Source organism: Haliotis rubra, unplaced genomic scaffold, assembly GCF_003918875.1.
Source record: "Haliotis rubra isolate DU_JTF1 unplaced genomic scaffold, ASM391887v1 Scf379, whole genome shotgun sequence".
Classification (NCBI taxonomy): Eukaryota; Metazoa; Mollusca; class Gastropoda; order Lepetellida; family Haliotidae; genus Haliotis; species Haliotis rubra.
Window position 1 is genome coordinate 1049706 of NW_025767056.1, and position 7364 is coordinate 1057069.

At 40.3% G+C, this 7364-nt stretch overlaps 1 long non-coding RNA gene across 1 annotated transcript; it reads left to right on the plus strand.

The window, feature by feature from the left end:
• The first annotated feature begins 3520 nt into the window (after window positions 1-3520).
• Window positions 3521-7049, plus strand: LOC124286225. Its single transcript, XR_006900987.1, has 3 exons — window positions 3521-3644; window positions 6019-6043; window positions 6913-7049. It is a non-coding gene; the product is annotated as an uncharacterized LOC124286225 (long non-coding RNA).
• The last annotated feature ends 315 nt before the right edge of the window (window positions 7050-7364 follow it).

The window sequence follows — 7364 nt, forward strand, 5'->3', positions numbered from 1 at the left end:
CTTCGAACCGAAGTGATGCTTGAGAGGATAGATATTGGGAAAATAATTCTCGTTTGTCATCATAACACAGCTACAAGTGTACAGCAATGCAATCTTTCTAAGCCAAGATAAAGGCCCCAGTCTGTTAGATGGACAATGTGGTAATATTGATTGCATATATTTGCTGTTGTTGTGGGAATTGTTGTTTAAACTATTTATTACTACTTTAGAGCCTTGTGCAAGTCTACAACATAATGTGCCATGCGGGCTGCTGAGAGCGGTACTGCTTTGTAATTAACTGGGCAGGCTTTCCATTCACAGACGCTCTGGAATGTGTGCTGGGGCCATGAGGTGGCGGGCTTGTAATGTGAGTGGCGGAAGATAAAAATATCAGCTGGGAGTTTGTTGTGGGAGGGTGAATGGTATCAGAGCATTTCAGAGCATTTCCTGATCGTAGTGGTAACTGACACAAATGGAGTAGTACTACTAAACTAAGGGCTTTAATATGACTAACGTTTGGTCTCTAATTAACTAAATTTGACAGACACAATAATTCCTTTTTTTCTTTATTGAAATGGGAGATTCATAGACATGGGGGAAACAGATTTGCTTCATTTAAGGCCCTATAGCTAGCAAAATAGAAGGGAAAATAATGCTATTCAGCAATTGTGAGACAGATTATAATAAAAGTGATAGGCCTTGTAGCTGGATTTTGGTGCCATGATTATTTCAAGGATCTCGTTCTTTTACAATTTGCATTCGGTATAATGCGACAAGGTATGGCTTACCTCTATATGCCCGATTTTATGAAACCTTAACACTTTACACAGAAGGGTCCAAATGTCACAATATAAGTTCTTCTTGCACTTTCTAGAAAGGGGTCCAAATGTCACAATATAAATTCTTGCTGGCACTTCCTAGAAAGGGGTCCGAATGTCACAATATATGTTCTTGATGGCACTTCCAAGAAAGGGGTCCGAATGTCACAATATATGTTCTTGCTGGCACTTCCAAGAAAGGGGTCCGAATGTCACAATATATATGTTCTTGCTGGCACTTCCTTGTTCGTCACCTTTACCATGGAGTCCTTTTCGTCTATTGTCCCACAGTTTTAGTACAGTCTTGAGCCCGTCTTCAGAGTTTTCACGAGTTAGATCATTAGTTACATGTACCCACTATAAGCGTCTCAAATTATTGACACTACCGGTAATGTCAGCACAATGTATTTTCATTAGTGTTATAACATATGCAACCCCTCCAGGTTTTGACACCTCTGATTAAAAGTGTTTGCTAGCGCGGCATGATTTTTCACACCACCACCTGGGTTGATGCAACACCTAGAATATTAACATGACTGGTTATGTCAGCTCTGCACAATATATTCTACTGCAGGAGTATATGCACCCATCCAGTTATTGCAAACCACTGATTATACTGGCGCTGCTTGATTTTTCACACATGCAAAACCTCAAATATTAACAAAACTATTTATGTCGAAGCTACACATTTTCTTCTACTGTTGCAATTTACGTTATTGACACCACTACTAAAGTAACCTCAGCACAAATGTTCACTGCACTGACAAAGTCAGGCCAATCACTCTATATTTTCAGTTCCACTTGTACAACTTTGTGTCGGCACGGGTCCCCACAGCTCCTGGTTATTTGCACAGCTATTCATGCCACTGTGGCACAATTCTGTAATGTCACCTATACCTCACCGGAGAGATCTTATACCATCAGGTCTTCACCACACACAGTTTTTCATATAGCTGTTAGTTCCATCGCTTCATGCGGAAATGTCGACTGTAGCTCTCAGGGAATCTTACACCATCCGATCTTCACATCTCAGTTACTCCTACAGTCATTATTGCCGCCTCAACACAGTTTTGTAATATACAACGTACCTCTCTTCGGAGATCTTACCCCGCATCTGTCACCACGTATCCAAAGGGTTCCGACTATCACCTTTACCTGGCAGGTAGATGGAATTTTACCTGTCGGTATCCCGCACCTGGGATGGTGTGTCGTTACCTGGAACTACGGTATACGCTCGTACTTCGGTCCTGACGATAAGGGATGTGCGAGAGGTACCATGTCAGTACCCGAGGGCCCTTTGGACTTTTACCGTAGTTCCTCCAGCAACCACAAGACGATGATCTTCGTTTAACAGTTTTATTAACACTGCGTTGCTGGTCCAACCCACTCTATTTGTCACATAATTAGAAGACTTCAGCTGGGAAGCTTCAGTCTCAGTCGAAATGCTGGTGCTTTGAGTTTGTTTCTTAGTACGAAAGTTAGTGACAATCAGAATAGAGCTGATGCGCCCTAGACCCCAGGCTTGGGGTTGCTAGGAGCACACTCGTTCTCGGCTTCAAGTCTCGCACCACTCTCCCGTCTCTGAGCTTTTGCTCCAGCTTAAAGCTGGGTTCCTACGTCACAGCCACCACCCTTTCCCATTTTTTCTATTGGTCAATAACCCATAACCTGACTATCTATTACTCTCCCCCACCTCTATTTCGTACCCCCAATACCATATTTGTAAGACCGTGAGGTGGATTCCAGGAATCTCAGAGTTTCTCTCCCCTAGCCATATATGACTCGTAGAGTACCAAGATCTGGTAGCAAGGTCCCCGGACACGCCGCTCCATCTTGATAGTGTAGCAGTTTTTTCCCCTACCTAAGCCATGAGTCACCTCGCCTTGCCCCCCATCAGCTCTAACGACCTACTTTCATGTTTATTACCTCCGCTACTGACTTCCTACCTTACAACGTTATTAATCACTTCATATCTTAAATATATTATTAAATCCTCTCATAATTTGTATCTTATCACCTCTTAATCACCTGTTATTAATCATGTCAATTGTATATCTATTATTGTAGCAAGTACAATAATCTCATGCCTATAATACGACCCCCTTTCTGACCAAGAGTGTGCCCTCACACTCTAAGTTCTATCTTTATCAATATTATAATTTCATGCCTATAATATATTGACGTTCATCCAGCTTTGTGTTCAACGGGTTGTCATGTCGTCAGAAGCTGCTTTTGCTATGGGTGCTTTTGGTCGAAACATCTTCATGAGCTACTCGTCATCATCGTAGAGTTGTCTTGGCAACCTTACTCGTGGATCCTTGACCCTATTCTTTGTATAATGGGTTAATAATATCGGACCCAAAACTGAAACTTGAGGCACACCGCAGTTTAGATGCACTGACTCCGAGAACTGACCATCTATGTACACACACTGTGATCTCTGAGACAGATAGAAGCTAGACCATTCCATAGCAAAACCTTGAACACCAAAATCGTCCTGAAGTGACTGCAACAGTCTCTGGTGATCACAGCCCAAAGCCGCGCTAAAATGCAGGAGAACAAGAAGAGCAACTACCTTCAAACAGATTTCAAGTTTGCTGTCAAACGAGCAACACAGCCGCACCTTACATACTTAATTGACAGCGCACCTATATATATGTACCTGATGTCACGCCATGGTACCTGCCATTCAACCTCGCTCTAATTCTGCCAATAAGATCTCTGTTAACTTTCAGTGCTCGGTCGTTGTGCAACACCTGTCAGACGTCTGATCAACATTCCCACATCAAGATATGTGTCCTAAAGCAATGCTACTGACAACCGTTCTTATCCTATGTTTTGGTTCAGGTAAGAGAAACCATATTTACTTCTTAAAAAGTGAGTGCGTGAGTTAGAATTTATAGTCACATCGGCAATATTTCAGCCATATTGTGACTTAAAATGTTATAGATTAACAATAAAAGCAATTGAATTTTTAAAAAAAACTGCCGACGAAGGACAGTAAAATAACTAGATTATCACAGTTAGAGAATTCAAACTAGCAAGTAACTTTAAAATTAAACAGTTAGTACAGACAATAAAAAACGGGCTAGAGATCACCAGCAACTGAAGGTAGATCACAATGAATTCTTAAAAAAAGCATGCCAGAACACGGATGGACGTTTAAAATTGACTGTCAGAAACAGAAACAAATGATAACGGAAAACGTGTCGACAAAGGATAGCTAGAATAACATTCAGATTCAGATTCAGTTTATTCGGTAATTTTGGCCTTAAGGCCTACATTACAATTATTAATGTTACCAAATACTATGCACGTCACGTGGTCCCAGTGATGGCGGCATGCATGAATTCGCTCCGTGTTTGAAGCGATTAAAATACAACACAGAAGTCAAATTTACATCTGCAAGTTGTGCATGGTGTTATAAGGCATCCATACCCAAGTAGAGCGTCATGAATATTCCTTTTGAGACCTGGAGAGCCAGAATAGGAACATGTTCACCCCGAATGCGAAGGAGCTCACTACGATAGCTAGAGTAGCATACAAACAAGAATTAAAACTAGCACTTATCTCTGAAACTGGATGGAGCCCAGCTGGATTTACATAATTTTGGCATGTTTTTTTAAAATTTAGCCGAACATTAAAATAACACATATTCTACTGTGAAAGCAATGGGAAATATAACAATACTTTGATTGAAATGGAACTAACGTACCCTCTTTGGAGGTCCACACAGGCAGCAAAAGTTCTGTAAGTCACAATGGTCCCTAGTGTGGTGATTACCTTCAGTTGCTCGTGATCAGTAACCCATTTTTTATAGCGAGTTGTTTATTAACAATTTACTATTTTATATGTTCCCAAACTAGTTTTGAATAAATGTGATAATCTGGTTGTAATAGTGTCCTTTGACAACAGCATTAAATATACATTGTATTTCATATACATGTATTTGTTATTGATGTACAATCTTCTCTCGTCACGAAATGGCTGAAATATTGCCAGTACAGATCACTTCCGGTAATTTTAGATAATTGAAAATCAACTGAGGGGTTCAAACTTATATTGTTAGTCATTGGATTGTCATGTCCAGATTCCATTAATTAACAGACCATATAGCTAGATTGACTGAATTTGGCTTTGAAGAACAAACTTTGGTCCAATATCCTTGATCGAGGGGAGCACCGGGTAGAATGTATCCACAACACCCCCCTCACTGACCACTGTATGAAACTGGCGTTTGGGTGTTAGTAAACCCTACCCCAGTTACCTATTGATTATGGTCGTTCCACATTGTCAGGGGAGATGTAAGCTCCAGCTCTGCACTCGCTTGGTCCATGGGGAATGCTCAGCCAAGGTGTGAGGGGTCGGGCGACCGTGACTCCTAACTAACTACATCACATTCATGTACTGGCTTACATACATTCAAGGATAAACGCAACACCAAGTTCTATACTCACATAGGTTTACTGTCTCTCAGTCCATATCTCTCAAAGTACAACTCCAACACAAGACAGAGCAGGCTCGTATCCTACCGGGAACTTAGTAAAGTGGATTGGCTTCTGAAATGTTGAGCTAGTACTCTCCGCACTCTCTCTGCTCGTAGCGCCCAAACATGTCTTTTTAAATGAGCCGAGCATGACCTTATCTTAATCACATATTTCCACATATTGTTTTGATTCGTTAATAACTGTATCTGTCCTTTAACTCATGTATCATAATGAGAGGGGTCTCGGACAGCACCGTTCAGTGACTCCCCTTTTCACTGATTTGCTACTTCTGTCTTCGCCTTTTAACTCATGTATTTCATAACCTTCCTCTAACGACCTTGTCGTGTCCTTGCCTCACGAAAGTTTTAGCCAAGTTCATATCTCAATGTTTATCTTTCTCTTATTCTCGACTTTCTGTCTCCACTATGTGTTTAACCGTTCTTAGTCATGAGCCAAAGGTTATCAGTTCTGAGTCATATTGGTAATCGAAATACGGAATCTGCTGTAATTCTCATACTGCTTTAGGGATGCATTTTCACCTTATAACACCACCGAATTGGGCATTAGGGCCGTAGACCCAGTAGCCGGTAATAGAACTCATTTGTCCAAAACTTCGGACCTAACGCTGCTTGGTTGGGGAGAGGAATAATACATGTTTGAAACAACGTCTAATGTATGGAAATATTCTTACATGTAAACACACTGACACACAATTAACTCTTCTTTATCTGCAGCACAAGCGGACGAACTGGGTGATGGGTAAGTATTTACAGTGCCCATCGCGATATTGCTTTACTTGAACATGGTATTTTCAACTGAGACTTTAAAAACAACAAAAAACATTGGTGTATGTTAAACGCCGCGTTTGGCAATATTCCCCCTACATGCCCCAAGCAGGCGATCCAGTAACAATCCACTGAATGTCCCACTTCGATATTTAATCTCTAACAAACAGCTCGCAGTAAACACTAGCAAAATGAACGTGCGAAATTGTAATTTAAAGGCACAATGTCACACATTTTCGACAATATTTTGGCCTATATTATACATAATGGGGCATATGCAATCACTTTAGCTTCCTATTGATTCAATCAACGTATTTCTGTTTGAATACGTATATGGTAGCTTGCCTTAGTATGATTTATTGAGAGAAATGCATTATATATTTTTGGAGACGTGTGGTGTGACATAATGCCTTAAGAAATCTGGAAGTGTTGACATATTGCCAGACTTGGAGGACATGATGATTTTCGTAACGTTGAAAATTCGAGTTCATTGATGTCTCATAATTTGCAAATCAAGGAACGGAAAACAATTCATTCAGCTGTTTCATAAGCGAAAGTGAAATCATTAAACCGTTAGTCCTAGGTGGTTACGAATGTAGTTAAAATTTCCGGGGTGAAGGAGTGTGAAATTATAAGTATGCTTAAAAACATTTGGCTTTGGCTAGAAGATCGTGCTAAACTGAAATTTAATGTGCTGTGTACTGACTTCTCTTCTCAACTTGCTTCTCTGATATTTATGGATTTCTTAAACATTGTACACTGAAAGCAAACAAAACTATTGGTTAAATCACCAAACAGAGCGTTTTTGTGGCAGGAAACATTCCCGAATAATATATATTGCAGATCAAAAGCTGCTATTGGCGTAGTGACTCCCTGCGTCGGGGCGGCTCTGATCTACATGATTTATAGGATTTATAAGTATGGACCAAAGAAAGGACTTATCTGCTGCAGGGAGGGTAAGTAATACTATTTTTCATCTTTATCCAGAGTACCCCTCGCCTCCTCTTATTCCATTTACTGTTCTCATGGTATCAATGAATGTTCATATTCAATTGATTTGAATTTATCTACAATTCTGAATGTTTCCTGAATTGACAGCTTCATTCTAGAATCTAACTTTCTTCCTTTTGATTTTGCAATTTCAGTCTGACTGCATAGTAATACATGCCTTATGCCTGCGAAGGTTGCTACCACCAAACCCCAAACCTTCCGTATTTGAGGTTAATGGTTTTGAATGGTTCTCGTGCAGATACATGCCTCTTTTTAATTTTGTTTAAATATATTTTATTGGTACC